The sequence below is a fragment of the Octopus bimaculoides genome, chromosome 26 (assembly GCF_046866305.1).
Source record: "Octopus bimaculoides isolate indiv1 chromosome 26, ASM4686630v1, whole genome shotgun sequence".
In the NCBI taxonomy this organism is placed as follows: Eukaryota; Metazoa; Mollusca; class Cephalopoda; order Octopoda; family Octopodidae; genus Octopus; species Octopus bimaculoides.
In genome coordinates this window covers 26,374,205-26,397,470 of record NC_142953.1, presented here as the reverse complement: position 1 = coordinate 26,397,470, position 23,266 = coordinate 26,374,205, and the positions used below count along the sequence as shown (strand labels likewise).

The window sequence follows — 23,266 nt, the reverse complement described above, 5'->3', positions numbered from 1 at the left end:
CATGTCTGTATTCGCATATTCAGGTCTCTTATAACTTAGTAGGTCACGTGGGTTGACTCTGACACGAAATATCGATCAGATTTCTTCCCTCTGTTCTGCTGAATATCAGGATTCCATGTTGGAGCGTGTGTGTGTGTGTGTGTGTGTGTGTGTGTGTGTGTGTGTGTGTGTGTGTGTATGAAAATGTTTGTGGATGTGTATGTGCGTAGCTTGTTTGCGTGTGTGTGTGTGTGTGTGCGTGCTGCGCTCTCCGAAATATCAGTATCTTTGTGCTTGTTGTTGTTCTTGTTGGTTTTCAGATATCGCACCTGAAAATAATCTTTGAGGCTCTTCGTCGACGAAATGATGAGAAAATGAAGGTGGGTGGGGTGGCGAGAATAAATTTGAGGGAAGAGTGAAGAGGAGATAGAAGTGTGTGAGAAGGAACCAACAGAGCGACAGAAAAGCAAGAGAGAGAGAGAGGGTAGTAGGCGGCAGAAAGAAGAGTGTGAGTGGAAGAGACGGGAGGAAGTGAGAGAAAGGGAGAGTGATAAAGGAGAGAAGGGGATGAGAGAGAGAGAGAGATAGAATGAGAGATCGAGAGAAGGTAGTGAGTGGGTGAAAAGCAGAAGATAAAAGGGAGAGAGGTGAGATAGATAGATGAGGGAATGGGAGGGTAAGAGAGATAGAATGGAGTGAGAGAAAGAGAAATGGGACAGAATGAAAGAGAGGGGGAGGTGGGAGAGAGAGAGAGAGAGAGAGAGAGAGAGAGAGGAGAATGAGAGTGAGGGCCGTGGAGATAAAGAAACAGATGTACAGAGAATATGAGAAGATTGGAAGATGATGAAAGATTTTCGTAGACGAAGAAAGAAGAAATATTGGTGGGGAAAGATGGACGAGAGATAAAAGAAATGAAGTGATAAGAGATAAGAAATAATGAGAGATGATGGAGAGTTGGTGGTGGTGGTGGTGTTGGTGGGGAGGAGATAAAAGACGAAACAGAATAACGTTGATGAGTAAATTGATGGTTTAACCCTAGTCTGACCAACCACCGAGTTCTGAGCTGCTAGAAATAGCAGCAATTGTTTTCTGAAGCACAAAGAAGGCAAGGTTGTGTGATCAAGACGTCCACTTTGCTGCCAAATGGTTACGGGTTCGTTCCCCGTTTATGTGATTGATCCCAATGGCGTAGGTTCTGATGTGTGCCTCCCAGGGCCAGCACTTCAGTTTCCAACAGTAGCAGCAACATCAACAGCAACAGTAATAACAACAACAACAGCAAGAAAAGTAGAAAAACCGAGAATAACTACCACTATAGACACTGCCACCACCACTACTACTACTATGGCATTGTTCCTTTTGAGGGCCAAGTAAATGTCTGGAACGATGTTTTGGCTCAAATGTTTGTTGTATTCTCGCAAAGACAAATTGCTTTTACTCCAAAATTCATAAAAACACGCGATGAAGGCTGGAGGGTATATCAGCCGAAACGTTGTGTTAACAACAAACAAGATGAGGACAAATTTCTGTCAAATGTAAATAATGTACATAATTCCTCACCTCTTGAATATAGAACTGTAATATTTATATATATATATATATATATATATATTACAGCTCTATATTTAGGCGCACGAGTGGCTGTGTGGTAAGTAGCTTGCTTCCCAACCACATGGTTCCGGGTTCAGTCTCACTGCGTGACACCTTGGGCAAGTATCTTCTACTGTAGCCTCGGGCCGACCAAAGCCTTGTGAGTGTCTGTGTTTTCCCCCATCGCTTGGCAACCGATGCTGGTGTGTTTACGTCCCCGTAACTTAGCGGTTCGGCAAAAAGAGACCGATAGAATAAGTACTAGGCTTACAAAGAATAAGTCCTGGGGTCGATTTTCTCGACTAAAGGCGGTGCTCCAGCATGGCCGCAGTCAAATGACTGAAACAAGTAAAAGAGTGTATATATTTCATTTCATTTTATTTTCATTTTATCCAGTTTCAGCTCATGAGCTGTGGCCATGCTGGGGGCACCGCCATATATATATATATATATATATACGACGAGTTTCTTTCAGTTTCACAGTTTCCGTCTACCAAAATCCACTGAAAACGCTTTTGGTCAGCCTGGGACTATACCAGAAAACACTTGCCCAAGGTGCCACGCGCTGTGATTGAACCCAGAACTATGTGGTTGGGAAGCAAACTTCTTACCTTACAGCGAAGCCTGGGCTTATATACACATACATACATACATATAAACAGGGAGAGCGACATGGCGTCTGATCGTTCTATTCACTGATTGAATATGACAGGAGCTGGCAGGAATAGAACGAAATACGTCCAATCGAAGAGAATATCAGTATTAAAATATAATCTTGAAATTCTAGTGAAATATATTTGTGAATTCTAACTGGTTTTATAGTTTAAATAGCTATAAAAATGTGCGTGATTGAGATAAGTTTTTGGGTATATATATATATATGGACGTAAATACATTCCTGTTTATACACACACATGTAAATAGGGAGACAGACATTGCGTTTGAGGTGTTGAATTGTTATATTCATTGTTTGAATATATAGCTGGAGCTGGCAGGAATGGCACGAGTGAAGTCCAACTGAAGAAAATATCAGGATTAAAACATAATCTTAAAATTCTAGTGAAATATATGCGTAGATTCCAACTAGTTTATTTAGATCGAAGGATGTATGTGGATGTGACAGGTGTCTTTGTGTATATACGTATATGGACGTAGATACTTACAGGTTTATTAGTTACACATTCACAAACACATAAATAGACATAGTAACCTGGATTTTGCTGACAACCTAGTTAGTATTGTTGTTTCGCAGTCAGCAACAGGTGTAAAGGAAGACACAGCGATAAGGGTGAGGTCATCGGAGAATTGTGAAACTTAGTGAATCACGAGCAGAAGAGAAACGATAAAACTGGTCCGTACATTGCTCGAGGAGGTAGAAACCTTCAGATTGCTGGGCAGAAGCATTGACAAGAAATGCGGTACGTCTACAGACAGACATTAGAGCTGAACCAGATCATCCTTTCACATACACGCAGATGAATGGACAAATAAAATATAATTCCATACCTTTATGTGGGGTTTGGGTGGCTTGGAATTGATTGTCCCTATCTGTATGTATCTCAGTTGGTCATATAACGAACAACTTGGTTAACGAACAGGGTTCCGAAATGGATTAGATTCGTATATAGAGCCCACCACCACAATGCGTATGCATGAATACATACATACATACATATACACACACACATACAAACATATATACATATATATATATACACACACACACACATACATGGATAGATAGGTATATATACACATATACACACATTCATATGCACAAAATGATGACAAAGAGGAAGAATACGGAAACGGTAAACGAAGAATGAAAGAAGAGAGGAAGACGAACGAAAAATCAATTAAAACATCAAAGTAATTAATATTTCCTTTAATTTGATAACCGAATTGCCGTAAACGTCTTTTGTTTACTGATGACGTGTAAACTACATCTTGTCTACAGCCGTCCTCTCCACAATGTCGTATCCAGCCAATCTGTGTGTGTGTTTAATAGACTGTATTCGTACTCGTCTTTGATCTATACTCACATCAAACTAACACACACACACACACACACACACACACACACACACACACACACACACACACACACACACACACACACACACACACACACAGAGTAGCTTTGAGCAAAGTACCTTTCATCTGTTATCTCTTACTGGTTTCATCGACCCATGGAGTTGATAAACGGGGAAGACGACCCTAACGAAAGTGGAACTCAGTAACGGGAAGGGATGTAACTGTCTTTTACCTGTTTAAATGTTTCAGTCATTAGCCTGCGGCCATACTGGGGCACCACCTTGAAGGGATTTTCGTCGAAGAAATTGATCCCTTAAGTTATGTTCTTTTTATTTTATTTTTTCATTGAAAGCTGGTACTTACTGTATTGGTCTCCGTTGCCAAACCGCTAAATTACGATGACGTAAACAAACGAACACAGGTCGTCAAGCGAATACGGGTGAAGAAACACAAAGACACACACACACATACACACACAAACACATACATATGTATATACGTATACACGTCAGGATTCTGCCTTGTTTCCGTCTACCAAATTCACTCATAAGGTATTGATCGGTCCAGTGCTATGGTAGAAGACTCCTGCCCAATATGCCGCGCATACAGCATCGATGGTGAGACATTTGAGACTATTGATCCAACCACTTCCAGGAAAGAGAGAGTACCAGGAAGAGATTTGATTGTTTGACACTGCTACAAAAAATGTGGCCTTCTATCGGAAGTATCTTATTGACAACCTTTACTAGGAAATTTTCCATCAAATGATAAACACAGCCAACTGATTAGTACCGACAGAAACAGACAGAAGTGGTTGCCGAAAATCGCCGGGCCAATTGCGTACTTGAATCTCATATATAAGCTGTGTATACGGCAACTCGTCTGAAACTGTTCTTGGATAATTGTGTGGGTGAGCCTGCTTAGTGTTATAGTATTACAGAGTCACAGTGCCATAGTGTCACAGCATCATAGAGTCACATTTCCACAGCCCCACACTGTTGCAGTGACATGTTATAATGCCATAATATCCACAATATCACAGCGTCATCCCATAGTACAGGGTCATAGTGCCGCAATTTTATAGTGCTATTGTGCCATACTGTCAGTGTTATATAGTTATTGTGTTACAGCGTCAGTCCTACAGTGCCATAGTAACCCAATGAGTGTTATGATGTCACAGTGCCATAGTTCCGCAATGTCAGGGCGTCACAGTGTTAATGTCATAGTTCTAGAGTGTCTTTGTGTCACAGAATTTCATTTCGACAGTGCAATTGTGCCGCAGTGACATGTTGTTATAATGCCATACTGTCATAGCATCATTCCGCGGTACCACAGTATCATCGTGCCACTCTTCTACAGTGTCATTGTGTCATAATGGCAGCGTTAAAGTGCCACATTGCCATAGTTACACAAGTACCATAATGTTATAGTTTCGTAGTGTCGCAGTAGTGTCATATTATTGTCGTGTTATACTGTGGTGTCATGATGCTGCGGTACTATTATAGTACCTTTCAGTTGGTTACAGTCAAACTTTTCTTTGTTGAATGCTTTTCTGATCGTGTTGCTCTCGAAAAAGTGTAGCAAAACACTTTTTCTATAAAAGATGTTGTCTTTAGATTGGTGCATCTTCTGGGTGTCTTAAATTGCTTGATCGAATTCAGAACCGAGTTGTTAACATGGTGGGCCTTGTCCGTTTTTCTTGGTTAGAGTTTTTGGCTCATTGTCGTGTTATACTGTGGTGTCATGATGCTGCGGTACTATTATAGTACCTTTCAGTTGGTTACAGTCAAACTTTTCTTTGTTGAATGCTTTTCTGATCGTGTTGCTCTCGAAAAAGTGTAGCAAAACACTTTTTCTATAAAAGATGTTGTCTTTAGATTGGTGCATCTTCTGGGTGTCTTAAATTGCTTGATCGAATTCAGAACCGAGTTGTTAACATGGTGGGCCTTGTCCGTTCTTCTTGGTTAGAGTTTTTGGCTCATTATCGAAATGTAGCTTTGTTGTGTCTCTTCTATAAATATTTCAATAGTCATTAGTCTGATAAACTTTCTGCTCTAATTCCTTTTGTCAAGACCTTTAAACGTGTCACCTGCTTCTCTTCCCGAACACATCGTTTCTCTGTTGAACTACCATCTATTCTAATAGCTTCTTTCCTCAATCTTCTACTTGTCTGGAACTCACTTCTATCCTTTGTTTTCTTTTGCTCTATGATATTCAGTCCTTTAAACATTCTATCAATCAACACCTTTTGAATTTATGCGCCCCTTCTTTTCTTTCATTGGCCTCATGCCTTGTTTGGAACAAAGTCATTAAAAAAACAATTCAAGTCTATGAACGAAGTTAATTCTGGTCCCTGGTAGAATCTTTTCTCTATATTCTGGAACCAGTTAGTATTATTGATGTTGTCGTTTGGTGGTAACAGCTACAAAATATCTTAATATCTGACTAATTTCAGTTTCGTCACAAAGTAACAGCTTGCATGTATTTTTTTCCAGTTTCACTACTATTGTTACTATTATTATTATTATAAATCATCGTCGTCGTCGTCCTTCTTCTTCTTCTACTTCTTCTTCTACTTCTTCTTCTTCTTCTTCTTCTTCTTCTTCTTCTTCTTCTTCTTCTTCTTCTTATTATTATTATTATTATTATTATTATTATTATTATTATTATTATTATTATTATTATTCAATTCACTACATCTTTCCTCCATTACAATTTGATTCGCCTTCGGCAAGTTTCTCTCGAATCCGACCACATTTTGCAGTTTTAGGAATTCAATAAATCCTTCCATTACTTTTTCTATTCATTATCTTAAGTCGTCGCCGTCATCGTCGTTATCAACATCATCATCAGCATCATCTGCATTATCGTCATCATCATTCCTTCTTCTTTGGTTTCTACTCTATTTGTTGTTGTTGTTGTTGTTGTTGTTGTTGTTGTTCTTCTTCTTCTGCCATGCTCCTTCCCCGCTCTTTCCCTCCCCTCCCCTTCCTTCCCATTCTCTTCTTTGCTTTTTCCTTCTCCTCTTCATTATCATCATTTTGGCCTTTTTTCTTCTCCTCTTCCTTACTACTACTACTACTACTACTACTACTACTACTACTACTACTACTACTGTTACTCTTATTTCTTCCCCTCTCCTTCTTCCTCCTCGCCATATTCACTTCTGTTAAAGCCTAGCTTTGTTTTTAATCTCAAGACAGCATATCATGTGTTGGAAATTAAGTACACACACATATACACTGTAAATAAAGATGGCTGCCATCGTCAATGGCCAACGGTACTGCCACTCCATGACATCTTGCTCAAATGTTCACGAAAGATGAATCCAGTCCAGCAAAATTACTTTTTTATTGACATTTTATTACTTGAAACTTTTATTTCAGTTTCAAGTTTATTAAATTTCATTTCCTCTTTTTTCACCAGCTAAGAACTTGTGAATGGGAAACAGTCTACTACCTCAATCGTAACTGCTACTACTACTACCACCGCCGCCACCACCGCCACCACCACCACCACCAATAGCTATAGCTATTGCTGCAAATACTAAGCAGTCGTAGTAGTAGTTTATGTTCAGAGTTCAAATCTTTGGCGGTCAATAGAAATACTAGTCAAGTTCTAAGTAGGCTCAATGTTATCAACTTACTCGTTTCAATCCTACTGTGTGACACTTTGGACGAATGTCTTCTACTATAGCCTCGGGAACCTTGTGTGTGGGTTTGGTAGACCAAAACTGAAAGAGGCTCCTCGTATATATATATATATATATATAAATTTACTTACTCTTTTACTTGTTTCAGTCATTTTGACTGCGGCCATGCTGGAGCATCGCCTTTAGTCGAGAAAATCGACCCCAAAACACTTTGAGATCTGATAACAAAAACAAAAACAAAAAAAACTGGATATCTAATAGTATAAGCAGCGACACCAGTTATTTCATTCCTATTTACTAAGCGCACAAGTACGTGTCTAGCTAGTGTCTTGTCCTCCTCCTTCTCTCTCTCTCTCTCTCTCTGCCCAATGCAGCTGACGGCATAACTGATTTGCAACCAGGAAACCCTATAATTGAAAGAAGACCATAGCAATGAGATTTGAATAGAGGACAAGAATATAATAAATTTCAAACCAAAGAAATCAAATTATAAATTCATATTTACATTCTTTTCTACTCTAGGCACAAGGCTTGAGATTTTTTGGGAGGGGGGGGGCAGTCAATGAAATTGACCCCAGTATGCAACTGGTACTTGATTTATCAACTCCGAAAGGATGAAAGTCAACCTCGGCGGAATTTGAACTCAGAACATAAAGACAGACGAAATACCGCTATGCATTTCACCTGGCGTGCTAATGTTTCGGCCAGCTCGCCGCCTTAGATTCATATTCATATTACATACAGTTTGTATTATTTATTAAAAAAAAATTCCGCGTCTTTACGTTCTGAGATCAAAATCTGCCGAAGTTAACTTAACCTCTCATCCTTCCGGTGGGGGTGAATTTTGATAAAATAAACTAATAGTCAACTATTAGTGGTGACCTTATGCCAAAATTTGACACAATTATTTCTAAAAAGTGTAAGCTGAAGAAAAAAAATCATACCCTTGTAGACTGTTTTTACGGAGGAATTTGAAGTAGATAAAGCTTTAAAAATAATAAACGTGGTAAAGAAATAAATATATTGAGTTGAAAACAACCCTTTGGAAGGAAAAGAAAAAAGGCAAAGGCTTTCTGCATCCAAGGAGTTGTTTTTAACACAACATTCTCACATGCTGTTATGGCAGAGAGTTGGCAGAATGCTTTGTGGCACTATGTCCATCTTTACATTCTTAGTTTAAATTCCGCAGGCTTTTCGGAGTCAATAAAATGAATACCAGTTGATTACTGGAGTCCATGTAATCAACTTACCCCCTCCTCCAAATTACTTTAGCCTTGTACCAAAATTAGAAACCAATTTTGGTACTTTTTGGTTATCTTACCCCATTAAAAAATTGGGTTATCTTCCCACTAAAAAGTTGAGTTTATGTGGCGACAAGAGATTGGATTAAAAGGGTTAGATCCTTTTGATTCAATACTTCAACACTTTTCATGTTTATTAATTTTTCATTTTGTTTTGTTTTGTTGTATTGAGGGTTAAACATCTTTTTTAGTGGGAGGAGATAACCCAGTTTTTTAAGGGGGGGGAGATAACCATAAAGTACTCTAATATTGTACACAATATAATCATTTATAGGTTTTTTTTATTCCACCATAAAAAGAATTGTGGAACTCATTCATATCTCATAGTTTAAGACCAATTGATTCAGTTACCTCCCTTAGCTTTGTATCATAAGGAAGTGTAAGACATGAGTTGTCCACAGAGAACCATACTATGGAATCATCACATTTATTTATCTTAGTTCATGTTGGTAAAATAAAGACACAGATTTCAGGTCTTTGTAGTTTTTGTCACTGATCATAATTTTGTTCCAATGCTTTTCAAATTTGGAATATGGATTAAGTTTTGTATACTAATTATGAAAATGAAATTCATTTTCCCTATAAATCCACAATCAAAAAGTTATTAGCCTTTTAAATTTGCAAAATTTGGGTATTTTAGCCAATCAGAAGCGAGTATTTTACTGTAGTGCAAATCTCTATTTCCATAGTAACCAAAGCAAAGAAGCACCAAGTGTTGTATAGCTGATTGCGAAGAACTGTTTCCATAGTAACCAAAGATGCTGCACATGCCAACAAAGAAGAAAAGGAGATATGAAAAAGATAATTTATTTTATAAAATCCTAGTTTAATGATGGAAGAGGCACCGAACATGCTGTTTTCTGATTGGCAAATAATTCTGAAAATTATCAAACTTTGAATACCCGTAACATTTTTGCAAAATTTTTTCTCGAAGAAATGAATAACAAAGTCAGATTCAGTGTCAAAAATTACATCTATATGACACATTAAAAAATTTTTTTAAAGATAATTTGTAAACAGGCACAGGAGTGTGTGTGTGGTAAGTGGCTTGCTTACCAAGCACATGGTTCTGGGTTCAGTCCCACTGCGTGGCACCTTGGGCAAGTGTCTTCTACTATAGCCTTGGGCCGACCAAAGCCTTCCGAGTGGATTTGGTAGACGGAAACTGAAAGAAGCTTGTCGTATATATATATATATATATATATATATATATATGTATGTATGTATGTATATGTTTGTGTGTCTGTGTTTGTCCCCCCAACATCGCTTGACAACCGATGCTGGTGTGTTTACGTCCCCGTAACTTAGCGGTTCGGCACAAGAGACCGATAGAATAAGTACTAGGCTTACAAAGAATAAGTCCTGGGGTCGATTTGCTCGACTAAAGGTGGTGCTGCAGCATGGCCGCAGTCAACTGACTGAAACAAATAAAAGAATAAAACAGTGACAAAACCACAAATATATATTTGTACCAATCCACACTGAATGAATCATTAAGTTATGTCTTTTGAACTTGTTTCAGTCATTGGACTGTGAACAGGTTGGCGGTTACCTTGAAAGGTTTAGTTTTAACCAAACAATTCGGATGTAGTATTTATTTTATGGTTTGGTACTTATCCAATTGGTCTCTTTTACCGAAATGGCTTATTTACTGGGAAGTAAACAAACCAGCACTGCTGTCAAACAATGGGATGGGAGACAAACACAAACAGACACACACATATTTATATATACGATGGTCTTCTGTATAGTTTCCGTCTATTAAATTCATTGGTATTGATTGACTCGGGACAATAGTAGCAGACACTTCCCCCAAGGTGTTGTGATGTGGGACTGAACCCGAAACCAAGTTGTTGTAAAGTTAGCTTCTTAAAAGCAGAGACATGCCTGCACCTATAGGTGAAACTGTCTTTCCTATTCTTTTATTTTTTTCAGTCATTTGGCTGCGGCCTTACTGGAGCACTGCCTTTAGTCGAACAAATTGAAACCAGGACTAATTCTTTGTAAGCCTAGTACTTATTATATCAGTCTCTTTTGGCGAACTGCTAAGTTATGGGGACGTAAACATTAACATCAGTTGTCAAGGGATGGTGGGGGACAAACAGAGACACACAAACATATACATACATACATATATATATATATATATATATATATATATATATATATATATATATATATAATATACTTGATTTGAGACATCCTTCAAGTAAACACAAGCAATATACCTCGGACACGATATAGCATATATCCACCTCTGCTATTTCAGCCTTTGCTGTAGCAACTATCTCCGGAAAATTCCCACAAGGATTATTTTACACAGATACTTACTACTGGAATGAAGCTACACTCCAAGTACTGTTCTTTCTTTCTTTTTTCAGCGCATCACACTCACTCTCACTTCCTACTATAACTCTCCGCTTATGGATATAATAATCGATTCCTTTACTATTTCTGTCTCCCTGAAACAGCTGTAAGACTCTATCCATAAAATATATTTCCAACTTTACCATTGCTCTCTTTATCCTTTTATATATTTATATATACATATATATATACATATATATCATCATCATCATCATCATCATCGTTTAACGTCCGCTTTCCATGCTAGCATGGGTTGGACACACACACACATATATATATATATATATATATATATATATATATATATATATATATATATATATACATACACACACACACACACACACACACACACACACACACACACACACACATATATATGCATACATACAGGGTTGGGCAAAAGTCACCCGACAGTAAATCAAAATTCCATAAATACTATCTGTAATTCTGCATTGACTTTAATGGAAAAATGTGTCACTTCTTTCAGTTTCTGTTTACCAAATTCACTCATAAGGCTTTGGTAGGCCCAAGGCTATAGTAGAAGACAGTTGACTAAGGTGCCACGCAGTGGGACTGAACCCAGAACAATGTGGTTGGGAAGTAAGCTTCTTACCACACAGCCACGCCTGCGCCGTTAACTTTCAGGACGGCTTTCACATGATCCTTCTTAGTACATCGTTAAGATCCCTCATGTAATGCAACTAGTCGTTTGGTTTCCATTCTAGACGCTTTCATAGTCAGCTGTCGCTACTGGCCCCTGTTCTCTGTCGTGCAGTGCAGGTTCACTGTGGGTACCGGTGTAGTATGTGATCTACATGGCCATTGTGATCTACAGCAACTTAAATCTAGACTAGCTCTTGATCAAAAACAGGATGGGCTTCACCTCTTATCTTTCTTTGTTTTACCGCCATTTCTCCTCCAGATTTGCTGCATGGATTAATATTTCCATGTTCAAGGAGTTCATAGCATCAGAGAAATTCTGCTGCAGCTTCTTCATCTCGAACAACCTGTGTGTAAAATTCTTTTGCTCTCGCGACTTCTTTCAATGGGCTCAGAACTAAAAGTGTTTAAAACATGAAAGTTTTTTTGGTTTACATACCAAACCAAATGGAAGTCGAGTAAATAGATGAATTTTAAATGTAAATCAAAAAGTTGGTGTAAATCACAAACTATATCCTTTGAACTAAGGTAGATCACAAGCTATACCAGAAACATGTCTCGCTGTGTTGCGACCTGTCCAGTCCTTGATGTTGTCAACCAAGGATTTGTTCAGTCTGCTTGTCTTCTGCCTCCATTAACTGTGCCCTGAATAATGGTTTGGGACGGAGTTGTGGCGTTATTTTTCCTGTCCAAAACTTTCTTGGTACACAATACGGTTACTAGGTTTCATTCTTTGCAATTGTAGGTTTAGTATATGGGTTTGTGGTTCACCTCTCGCAATGTCTCTGGTTTTATTTATCTATTTTCTGTAGCATAGGCACGTGACTGTGTGGTTAGCAGTTCGCTTGGCAGCTCCAAGGTTCCATGTTCAATTCCACCATCTGACACCTTGGGCAAGTGTCTTCTACAATAGGACCCGGGCTGACCAAAGTCTTGTGAGTGAATTTGGTAGATGGAAACTAACAAAGTAAACTTGCAAGGTATATATATATGAATATATATATACACACACACACACACACATAGGCACATACATGCATGTGTATTATATATATATATATATATATATATATATATATATGGTAATCAGTGAATATATTTCACTGTAATTATATATGTTTGCGAGAGGTTGACAGACTTCTTCAACCAGCTGGTCATGCTACTTCAGGCTGATGACGAGCAAAGACTCAGAAACATGTCCCTGAATGCTGGCTAGGCTGGGTGGAGGAGTTTGTCTCCCCCTCGCAAACATAAGGACACAGTAAATGTGTCAAGGCCGACAGGAAGCGGTCCAGCTTCCTAGGGCTAAACAGCAGTAGTATATTCCCTTATTGGGATTGTCACATTAAGTTGACAATATACAACAACTTTATATATATATATATATATATATACATATATGCGTTAATAATGACAAGATGTAAGCTTTTATGTATGTACATTAATGCATGTTATTGTATAACGTCTGTAACATAAACATCGTCAGTTCCTTGCCGTATACGGGTGCGCACACACAAATTTTCACGTTCATACAGACCCAAGCATTCACATATGTACATATAAATACACACTCAGACACTCACAAGTTTCTCTATATTGATTTATCAATGACAGACCGACAAGGAATGTCGCTCGTGAGATGGTTTGCTCCAAATATGGAAATTAACTTCAATTAATAGAGCTATGCATTTATTTATTTTTCGGTCGCTTGTCATTGTGTCCGCCTTCTATATGTCTAGATGTCTCCCACCCTTATACATCTACACTCACACTCCAAGCTTCAGGACGACAGATCTGAGGTGACTTTTAATATATTTCAAAAGACAACAGCGGCACCTGGCAACGTCGGCTGAAAGTGGTGGTAGTAGTAGTGATGTAAGCCTACTGTCTCACCTCTAAATAGATATGAGACACTGGGCTTGAGTAAACAGATGGCTTACAAAGCCAGCAGCTGGCCATCTAATTATTGCAGCTGTGTTAATAAGGAAGTAAAGGAGAAGTTATAAAAATGGTGGGTGTGGAGTGAAGAGTGAGAGGATAGAAAGGTCATTGGATGAGTTTATCGTCAGTAAACACTGAGAGTGTGAGGGTCAGTTATAAAGTTATAATATCCAGCAGATCTTTTGTTACACGTCTTCAATATGAAGTAGTTTACGTTTGTGTCACGAAGTCGCAATATGTTATTTGCAAGCAAGCGCCTTGGTCGATACATTGTGTGTGTGTGTGTGTGTGTGTGTGTGTGTGTGTGCCACTTTATTTCTCTCGTTCTTGTTCTCTTCTCTCATTTATAATTCGTTGCCACCCACCTTCCTCTCTCGTTTACTTCTATTTAAAGTTACAACCCCTCTCTCTGTGCAATATGTGTGTACACACACACACACACACACACACACACACACACACACGCATATATATTTATATATACTCATGTGTATGTGTTTGTCTTCTTCCTTTCCTTTCAGTCTGTGACCATGCTAGGGCACCGCCTTCAAGAATTTTGGGATGTTCTGTTTGGCTGTCAATTTTCAATCTCTTCAATTCCTGTTCGAATCGATTTCATATTCGGTGTAATGATTTTATATGGTCTTATATGCCGATCGCTACTTTGAAATTCAGTTTCGAGTATTCTACAGTGTTTTCGCTTCTCATATTGAGCAAAAACATCTCCGGATATACTTAGAAAAACCGGAATACGCAGATGTGCTTCATGAAGACACACCTTGGATTATAACTCTTTCTACATACTATACTTACAATATATATATATATATATATATATATATATATATATATATATATATATACATATATATATATATATATATATATATATATATATATATATATATATATATATATATATATATATATATATATATATATATACATATATATACATACACACACACACACACACACACACACACACACACACATATATATATATAAAGTTATAGATATGCAGGGCAGGGAATCGTCAATTAGTAATAAAATTAATAATTAACAATTTTGCCGGGTAGCTCAGTATGAAAAAACCTTTTCGGTAAAAAACATTTATAATCATAAATATATAGGGATTGACAGTAACCTGCTTCTCCAACATACTGAGAATTCAGAAATAGCAGTCAAAGAACTACTGATTTCAAAACTACAAATTATTACTCCAGATTGATAGCGATATTTTTGATACACACAGAACAAAAAACAGTAGAGAAGAGTAAAAAAACCACCTGCCTATATATATAAAGTTAGATAGGATCGGTTTGTAGGTTTACCCTGGGTTTCACGTCCATAGAGCGCTTAGCTTTACGGCGTATCATCAGATCCCAAACCGTCCTGGGGTTGAGGATGTTCCCCGGGTCGAGGAAGTCCTTTAGTATCCTCGCCCCCTCCACAATGCACAGTTTACAACACTTGGTCCCGCTTATGTAGGGACCTGGATTTTCTAGGATTCTCCATGATATTGTGTGGAGTCCCGCCGTTCTTCAGCTACCATACATAGTTGGCTAATGATGTAACGCATCTCCTTTCCGGTATCCTGTAGGAGAATCTGTGGTTGGAGAGGCGTTGATTAAATGTTATCGGAGCAACCGATGTATCTCCGTGCTCAGGTGTTGCCAGTGCTGTATCTGTTGGTATTGGCGTTGCTGCTACCGCTGTTGTTGGTACTGGCGCTTGTTGATGTGCCGATGGTGTCGGTGCCGTTACTACTGGTGTCCGTAATGGTGCTGTTGTAGTTATGATCATCGTCGCTGATGGAGGCACTGACATTGTTGTTAGAGTTATCATTAGCGAGGCTCTGCTACTATTTCCGTTAGGGGTACTGTCGTTGATGTTGTTGATGTTATTATTGTTATCACTGGCGATGGTGCTGCCGCTGTTTCTGTTCGTGTCTCCGCTGCTACTACTTATTGGAACTGTTGACCCTGCTACTGAAAAATATAAATCCGACATACAACCAGATCGACTTACAACCTGTCAGTCGGAATGGAATTCGGTCGTAAGTCAAGAAGGTGTATACACACACACACACACACACACACACACACACACACACACACATATATATTCATATATAACTGTGTGCGTGTATGCCCTTGTTTTTGTGTTTGTGCCCCACCAAGCCAGGGTTGGTTTCTTCACGTCGTCGTATCTTAGCGGTTCAGTAAAAGACACCGAAAGAATAAGTACTAAGCTTTAAAAATAAGTGCTGAAGTCCTACTAAACCCGTCAAGGTGAAGGGCTTCCACACAGTTTCCTTCTATCAAATTCACTCACAAGTCATTGATTGGTCCTGGGCCATAGCAAAAAAAAAAAAAAAGTGCCGCACGGACAGAACTCGAAACTGCACGTCTACTAAGCGAACTACTTCAAAGCACAGAAACATGTTTGAACTTAGTAATATAGTTTATAATCATTAATGAATTAATCCAGTGATCTTTCTAGTTTATCGATAACGAGGCTGTTTGTGTTTAAGGTGAAGGACAAAAAAGCATCGATTGAAGTTTAAATATATCCCCAATACAAGATATAACTACTCTACACTAGTTTTGACATTTAATTCCAGAAAGAAATATTATTTCAACGAAATACGTTCAATGCCGAAGAAAAAAAAGATACTGCGAAATATCAATAATTTCTGCTTTATAAGCTTCGATCAATAATGAAGTTTCACTTGCTCACCAACGTTATTAATGTCATCGCTGGTTTGTTTTGTGTCGACTTGCCGTGAATATGACTAAAAGCTGATGCTATTTTCACTCGTTGAAACTATTATTATTTTTACCTCCTACCATTATGATTCTGACTGAAAGCCATGATGGTGGTGGTGGTGGTAAGAAATAAAAAAATCAATGCGAAAACGTCCTTCACATTAAACAAACAACCACGTTGTCGATAAACTAGAAATATCACTGGATTAATAAATTAATAATCATGAAACTATATTTAGTCATGGGTATGATGACTTTGTGGGTAAGAAGCTCACTTGGCAATCGAGTGGTTTCGGGTTCACTCCCATTGAACGGCACCTTTCGGCAAGTGTCTTATTCTATAATAACCTTGGACAGACTAATGCATTGTGAGTGAATTTGGAAGGCAAAAACGGCATGGGAATCCAGTACTTGTTTTGCCGAACCGCTTATTAAGGAGATGTAAATAAACTAACACTGATTGCGGCCATGCTGAGACATGTATGTATGTATGTATGTATGTATGTATATATGTATATACAAATTCGATGTGTTGTGTTCCATTGCTTGATAAATGAAAAACATATATAAACAAACGACATAACGTATACCGAATGTAAAAATAAACGTGAGATAAACAGAAAGTCCATAATCCTTCATCAGTTATCGACCGATGGTTCTTTTCAGTTTCGCACCTTTCCCAATTGGCGGTGCCCGCAAAAAAAAAAAGTTTTCTTGCGTAGAATTACGGACAAGAGCAAACAAAACGAAACAAAACGAGCAAAACGACACAGTGTGGTTTAGGACGGTGGACGAGGACAAACGGTTGAGCAAAATACGGCATTGTGGCGAAGAGGACGAGAATAGTGGGTAACGCTTAGAAAATGTTTTGAACGATGGAGAAGGGAGACACAGAATTTGCGACTGGTCAGCTAAGGGACCAGTCTAAGAAAGGAAGAAAAAGAGGAACTGGCCGCTGGTCACGTGACAGCAGCAGGCAGAGGAGAAGGACAGCAGGGAGAAGGAGCGGCAGAGAAAAAAAAGGGGGGATGGGGATGAAGGGGAAGGAGCCAGGCTAGGAATACAAGATATACATATATATATATACATACATATATATGTGTGTGTCTGTATATATATATATATATATATATATATATATATATATATATATACATAATATATACATAATATTGTATATGTATATATAATATATATATAGGGGGAGAATTCACAAAAAAAAAAAGACAGGTGGTGTAGAAAACAAACAGATGTATTAGTATAACACTCGGGAAGTGTAAAAGTCTTTAATGTTTCGAGCCTACGCTCTTCCACAGAAAGGAACACAGAAAGAAACACGAAGAGAAGCAAGCAGAGAGAAAAGGGAATGTGTAGTGGCTAGCTATCTATCATGGCGAATATCTTTATCTAAAAGGTTTCTCGCAGTTTCATTCTACCAAATCCAATCACAAGATACTGGTCAGCCCAGGGTTATTGGAGAAGACACTTGCACAGATGCTGCGTAGTGGGACTGAACCTTAAATTGGGTGCTTGCGATGCGAATTTCTTAATCACACAGACCCCCACAGCTATGCACGTGCCTCAGAACATCTAAATGTCAGTTATTGTAACTCAAAAGTGTGTAGGGGGAAGGGATTGTCTATTCTTTTTTTTGTCTTTCGCTTTCAGCAGTCACGCCGAAGTAATTAGAATTAAGCGTGTGTGTGTGTTTATATATATATGTGTGTGTTTATATATATATGTGTGTTTATATATATATATATATATATATATATATATATATATATATATATAACAAATCAACCTCTCTCACTGCATATGACGTCATACTAACACAATAACACACACACACACACGGATGTGTCACCTATTCATAGCATTTAGCTGAAATGGGTCGCGTTGAATTAATTGTTTCTACCCAATGACATGACTGTGCGTATATGTGGTGTATGAATTTGTATTTATGTATATATATGGCTGTGCGATTAGGCACGAAAGCCTGTATGTGTGCATGCATACATGTATGTAAGTATTTATGAATGTGTGTGCACGCATATATATAATGTGTGTATGTATGTATGTATATATATATATATATATATATATATATATATATATATATATATATATATATACATATATATTTATATATATATATATATAGTTGAAATTTACAGAAAAACAAAAGACGAAGACAAGTGTATAGACAACAAACAGGTGTATTAGTTTGACGCCCGTGAAGGTGAGAAAGTCTTTTACGTTTCGAGCCTACGCTCTTCAACACACACACACACACATAGAGAGAGGGAGAGAAATACATATATGTAACTGTGTGTGTATATATATATATATATATATATATATATATATATATATATATATATATATATGCATAAATATACATATACGTACGTATGTGTCCGTCCATGTAAGTATTCATGTGTGTGTGCCTGTTGTTAAATATGTAGGGATATAGCTTGCGTTCTTCCCCGGCATACTTAAATGCGGAACTGTTTTTGAATTGCTTTATTATATTGAGCACTTGCTATGGGGTACTTTTATGTATGAAAATTCGCAACATTGTGCGCGCGCGTGTGTTGGAAAGAGTCATTGTTTGTCAATAAATGAGGAAATGACTACTGAATGCAATGCTGTAAAGTATAAAGTATGGTTTATTGAAAGAGAATTCCTTTATCGCAGGTCTAGTTTCACACCTTAGCGATCATTAGTCGAGGATGTCTACAGAATTTCCATCGATCCATTCTTCCACCCATCCGTATTTCTGTGCCCACATCCTGTCGAGTAACGTTACTCTTGAAGTCCTTTGGAAGAACCCCATTTCGGCTACTTGTATTCGCGATCGTACTTTTTCGGTCATTACCCAGCATTCACGACCACAGGTGACGATAGACACGAAAACCGCCTATCAAATTCCACCTCGAGACTAAAGGTAAAAGGCACTTGCCCATGGTGTGTAGTTTGAACGAACACGTACTCAAGTGATAGAAGAGCGAACCTCTTAACCATACAACTATTTCTACACCTTATTAACACCAATAATAGCGATTTTTCACAACGAAGTCAACATTCTGAAGAGTTGAGAAGTCATATTATTAAACTCCAATAAGATTTCGACGATCTTTCGATACTAGTCCGAAATATCGGCCTTTTCCGTAAAAAAGTGTCTTTGGCGATCTTTACCAAAGATTGGTCTTTTCCATAACACCCGCACGATCTTCACTAGGGTATTAGGGTTAGGGTTTTAGTGTCAGGGTTAAAGTTTTAGGGTTAGGGTTAGGGTTAGGATTAGTGTTTAGGGTTACGGTTACGGTTACGGACGGAATTCCCTAATCCAAACCCTAACCCTCTTTCCCTCCAACACTTTTTACGGAAAAGGCCGATCTTTGGTAAAGATCGCCGAAGACACTTTTTACGGAAAAGGCCGATATTTCGGACTGCTATCGAAAGATCGCCAAGATTTCCCTATTTTTCGAAAGTTTGTCCACTCTTCCTTGCTTTGTGATTAGTTTATGACCCAACCTTTGATAGACGTTAAAAACCTTGTTTTTGTTTATATTTTAACATCAGGTTTAGCGCGTATACACACTTCTCTATACTTGTATGTTCGCTTGTGAAAGTGTATCTGCACGCGTGTGTTTGTGTGTGAAGTTGTATCTGTGCATGTGTCTCAGTATATGTAGGAGTGTGTGTGTGCGTGTGTCCTACTTGTCTATATGTGTTTATGATTGTGTATTTCAGTGTGTGTGTATATTACTTCTAATATATGCGTGTGTGTATGCCTGCATGAATGCTTAATATGATGTGTATGCATGTGTTTATGTCTATATTAGGGGATATGTATGCGCGCGAGTGTGTATTTGTCTAAATTAACTGACACGCATGTGTCTGTGCGTGTATATTTGTATGTATTAGGGAGCATGTATATATGCGGGATGTATATGTATGTATGTATGTTTGGCGTGTTTTATCTCGCTATATTAAGGTGTGTGTATGTATTTGTTGTGTGTGTGTGTGTATATATTTATAACGTATGTATGTGTTTGTAATATGTGTTATGTGTGTGTGTGTGTGTATGCATTTATGTGCAGTAGAGATCATTGTAACCTCACTGACATTTACATCGACACTGTTCTGTTTCAAGTTTGTCATGTCATACAAACTGTCCTCCCCTTCCTCCTCTTACTATCCCTCACTCACACATACCCTTTTCCTCTTACTTCACCTTTTTTCTTTCTTTTTACCCTCATCCCCCACCTCTCCACTCCTGCCCCCATCTTCTCCCTCCTCTAATTTATTTCTTTACATCTGTCTCTCCTTCTTTCTCTTTCTCTCTTGTATCAAGGCTTCGAGATTCTATCAATTGTGACGTTGAAAAGTATCTGATGCAGAGAGAGAGAGAGGGCGGGAGAGAGAGAGAGAGAGAGAGAAAGAAAGAAAAAGAAAGAAGGGTGTTTGTAGCAGGATTGGTGACGTCGTGGCTGAGTCCGAGGCGGAGAGCGGGGTTTGTTTGAAGAGTGGACAGGGTGGGGGTGGCGGGGCAATGAAAAGATGAGGCAATAATGTCAGAAGGGAGATACGAGACAGAATTCTCGAAGGTGCTTGCTGGGGGGGGGGACAGGGTGGTGGCGCATGAATGATGTGACGGGCCGTGACAGTGACAGTAATAGTAACAGTGATGGTGGTGGTGGTGGTGAAGGGGATGGTGTTGGCGGTTGCGGTGATAGTTGTGGTGGTGGTCGTCCTAGTTGTAGTAGAGGGTTAAGATATACTAAACAAAAGCTGGTGGTGGCGGTGGCGGCGGGGATTAAAGTGGGTAATAGGATGGCGGCGGCGGCGGTGGTGGTGGTGGTGGTGGTGGTGGTAGCGATGTATTGCAATTATTGTTCTTTAGCCTCTTTAGCCTCCGGGTCAGTTCTGAACGAGCCATGGCGGTCTTGGTGTTGGTGATAATGGCGATAATTGTGGCGGTGGCGGCGGTGGTGCCTGTGGTGATGATGGTGTTGGTGGTGGCAGTAGCGAACCTCATGGTGGTGATGTTGGTGACGATTGACGGTGGACGATAGGTGATAGTGAGAGTGATTGTTGTAGTGGTGGTAGCGATGGTTGTCGTGGTGGTGATGATAGCTACGCTGGTAATGGTGATGATGATGATGATGATGATGATGGTGGTGGTGATGCTGCTGATGCTATTTTCATTGATTTTAAAACTCAGCAAAAATCTCTAAACTTCGTCTCAACAATGTCGAGGCCAGGAGTTGATAGCCTTCGCTCGCCCTTTATTTTCACTCCTTGCCATGGTTTCCCCTTTCTGTTCGTCTGTCTCTCCCCTCTTTCATCTCTCTCTCTTTCTCTTCGTTCTCCTTGTCCCCTATTTCTTCGTCTGACATTTTCTCAATCTTTTCTCTCTGACAAACGTCTTTGTTTTGGCCTGTCTGCTCTCAATTGCGAAACTGTATGTGTGTTCATGTAAACTATAGGCGAAGAGTGTGCACATCTGTTTATATATACGAATATGATTGTGTGTTTATGTCTACGACTGTGAATGTGTGTGTGTTTATGAGTGATTAAGTCTACGACTTAGGAAATGTGTTTTATGTCTGTGACTGAATGTGTGTATGTATGAGTGAGTATGTCTACGACTGTCAATGCTTATGTGTGTGATGTGAATCATTAAACTGTTAGTCAGAGGGTGGGGCCATTGTCACCTGGATTTACTTGTGTATCTCAATATAAAAAGGTTCCATATCAAATATTTGATTTTATCAGATAATTCAGTATAATGAAACATAGTGTAATATAATAACGCGCGCGTACGCACACATTTTTTTTTGTTAGTGCTGGATCTCGAAGCTGATAAAGCTATAAATAAAAGCATGTAACTATTTGGCTAAAAAAAAACTTTTGGATAGAAAAAAAATCTAAAGCTGTCCGTAGAAAACGAACCCACATTTCCTGTAAACATGACATATGTATATATGTATGTATGTATGTATGCATGCATGTGTGTATGTAATATATGTATGTATATGTGTGTATATGTGTATATATGCATGTGTGTGTGTATGTAATGTATGTATGTATAGTTTGTGCATTCTTATGGCCATTAATTTCAAAATATCTTACGCCTCATACGCTTGCAAACACGGTATACATGTAGTTGCTAGGGAGACAGTTTTCGAACGAACTATCTTAGTAGTACCCTGTTTTGAGAAACCGGGCTTCATAAACCAAGAAAACACGTGACCAATTCATGACCAAGAAAACACATGACCCAATTCAGAAATTGCAATTACAAATTGTTAATGGAGCTGTGAATGTATGCAAAACATTCCAAAAACTTCACCAGGCAATATCGTATTCGTTACACATGTGTAGACATGCAAGCATATCTATGTATGTTTTAATGTTTGCTTTTAATTTCATTTATAATAAAAATAATTTTGTATTAATCTGATTGGTGACTCTCTAGTTTTGTAGAGACAAATTTGTTATTCTCATACAAGAATGTTGTTGACAGTGACTTCGAAGCTGGTCGAAACTTCGAAGTCACTATCAATCAGATCCTTGTTTAAGAATAATAAATGTGTGTGTGTGTGTGTGTGTGTGTGTGTGTGTGTGTGTGTGTGTGCGTGCGTGTGTGTGTGTGCGTGAGTTAGTGTAAAGTCAGAACGTACAGATTCACAAATGTAATAAACAGCATTAGAAATTGAGTCTTTTATGAGTGAGAAATTTAAATATATGTAGAACATACGTACATACACACACACATACATACATACATACATACATACATACATATATACATACATACATCTTTTTCCGCATATGTAGTTATGCTTATACTTAGATGTGTGTGTGTGTGTGTGTGTGTGTGTGTATACATACATACATACATACACGCAGACATATACGTGAGCATATTTGTATATATCGTGTGTGTGTGTGTG

General features: G+C 38.4%; 1 protein-coding gene and 1 long non-coding RNA gene across 5 annotated transcripts in view; one reads left to right on the top strand and one right to left on the bottom strand.

Annotated features, from left to right (window-relative positions):
- LOC106883971 (uncharacterized) overlaps window positions 1–23,266 on the top strand; it is a 239,096-nt gene that overhangs the window by 45,789 nt on the left and 170,041 nt on the right. Inside the window, exon 1 of one of the 3 annotated variants that reach the window (XM_089342788.1) lies at window positions 18,481–18,540. The exons of 1 other annotated variant lie outside the window; for it this stretch is intronic. The gene's annotated coding sequence lies outside the window, so the exon portion shown is untranslated. Of the gene's footprint in view, window positions 1–18,480; window positions 18,541–23,266 lie in introns of those variants that run through there. One more of the 3 variants, XM_089342789.1, reaches the window with a different exon arrangement.
- The window catches only part of LOC149130998 (uncharacterized), a 95,808-nt gene that overhangs the window by 4,976 nt on the left and 67,566 nt on the right, over window positions 1–23,266 (bottom strand). For both annotated transcript variants that reach the window (XR_016238534.1, XR_016238533.1), the window contains exon 2: window positions 7,387–7,662. This is a non-coding gene — a long non-coding RNA (uncharacterized LOC149130998). The remainder of the gene's footprint in view (window positions 1–7,386; window positions 7,663–23,266) is intronic.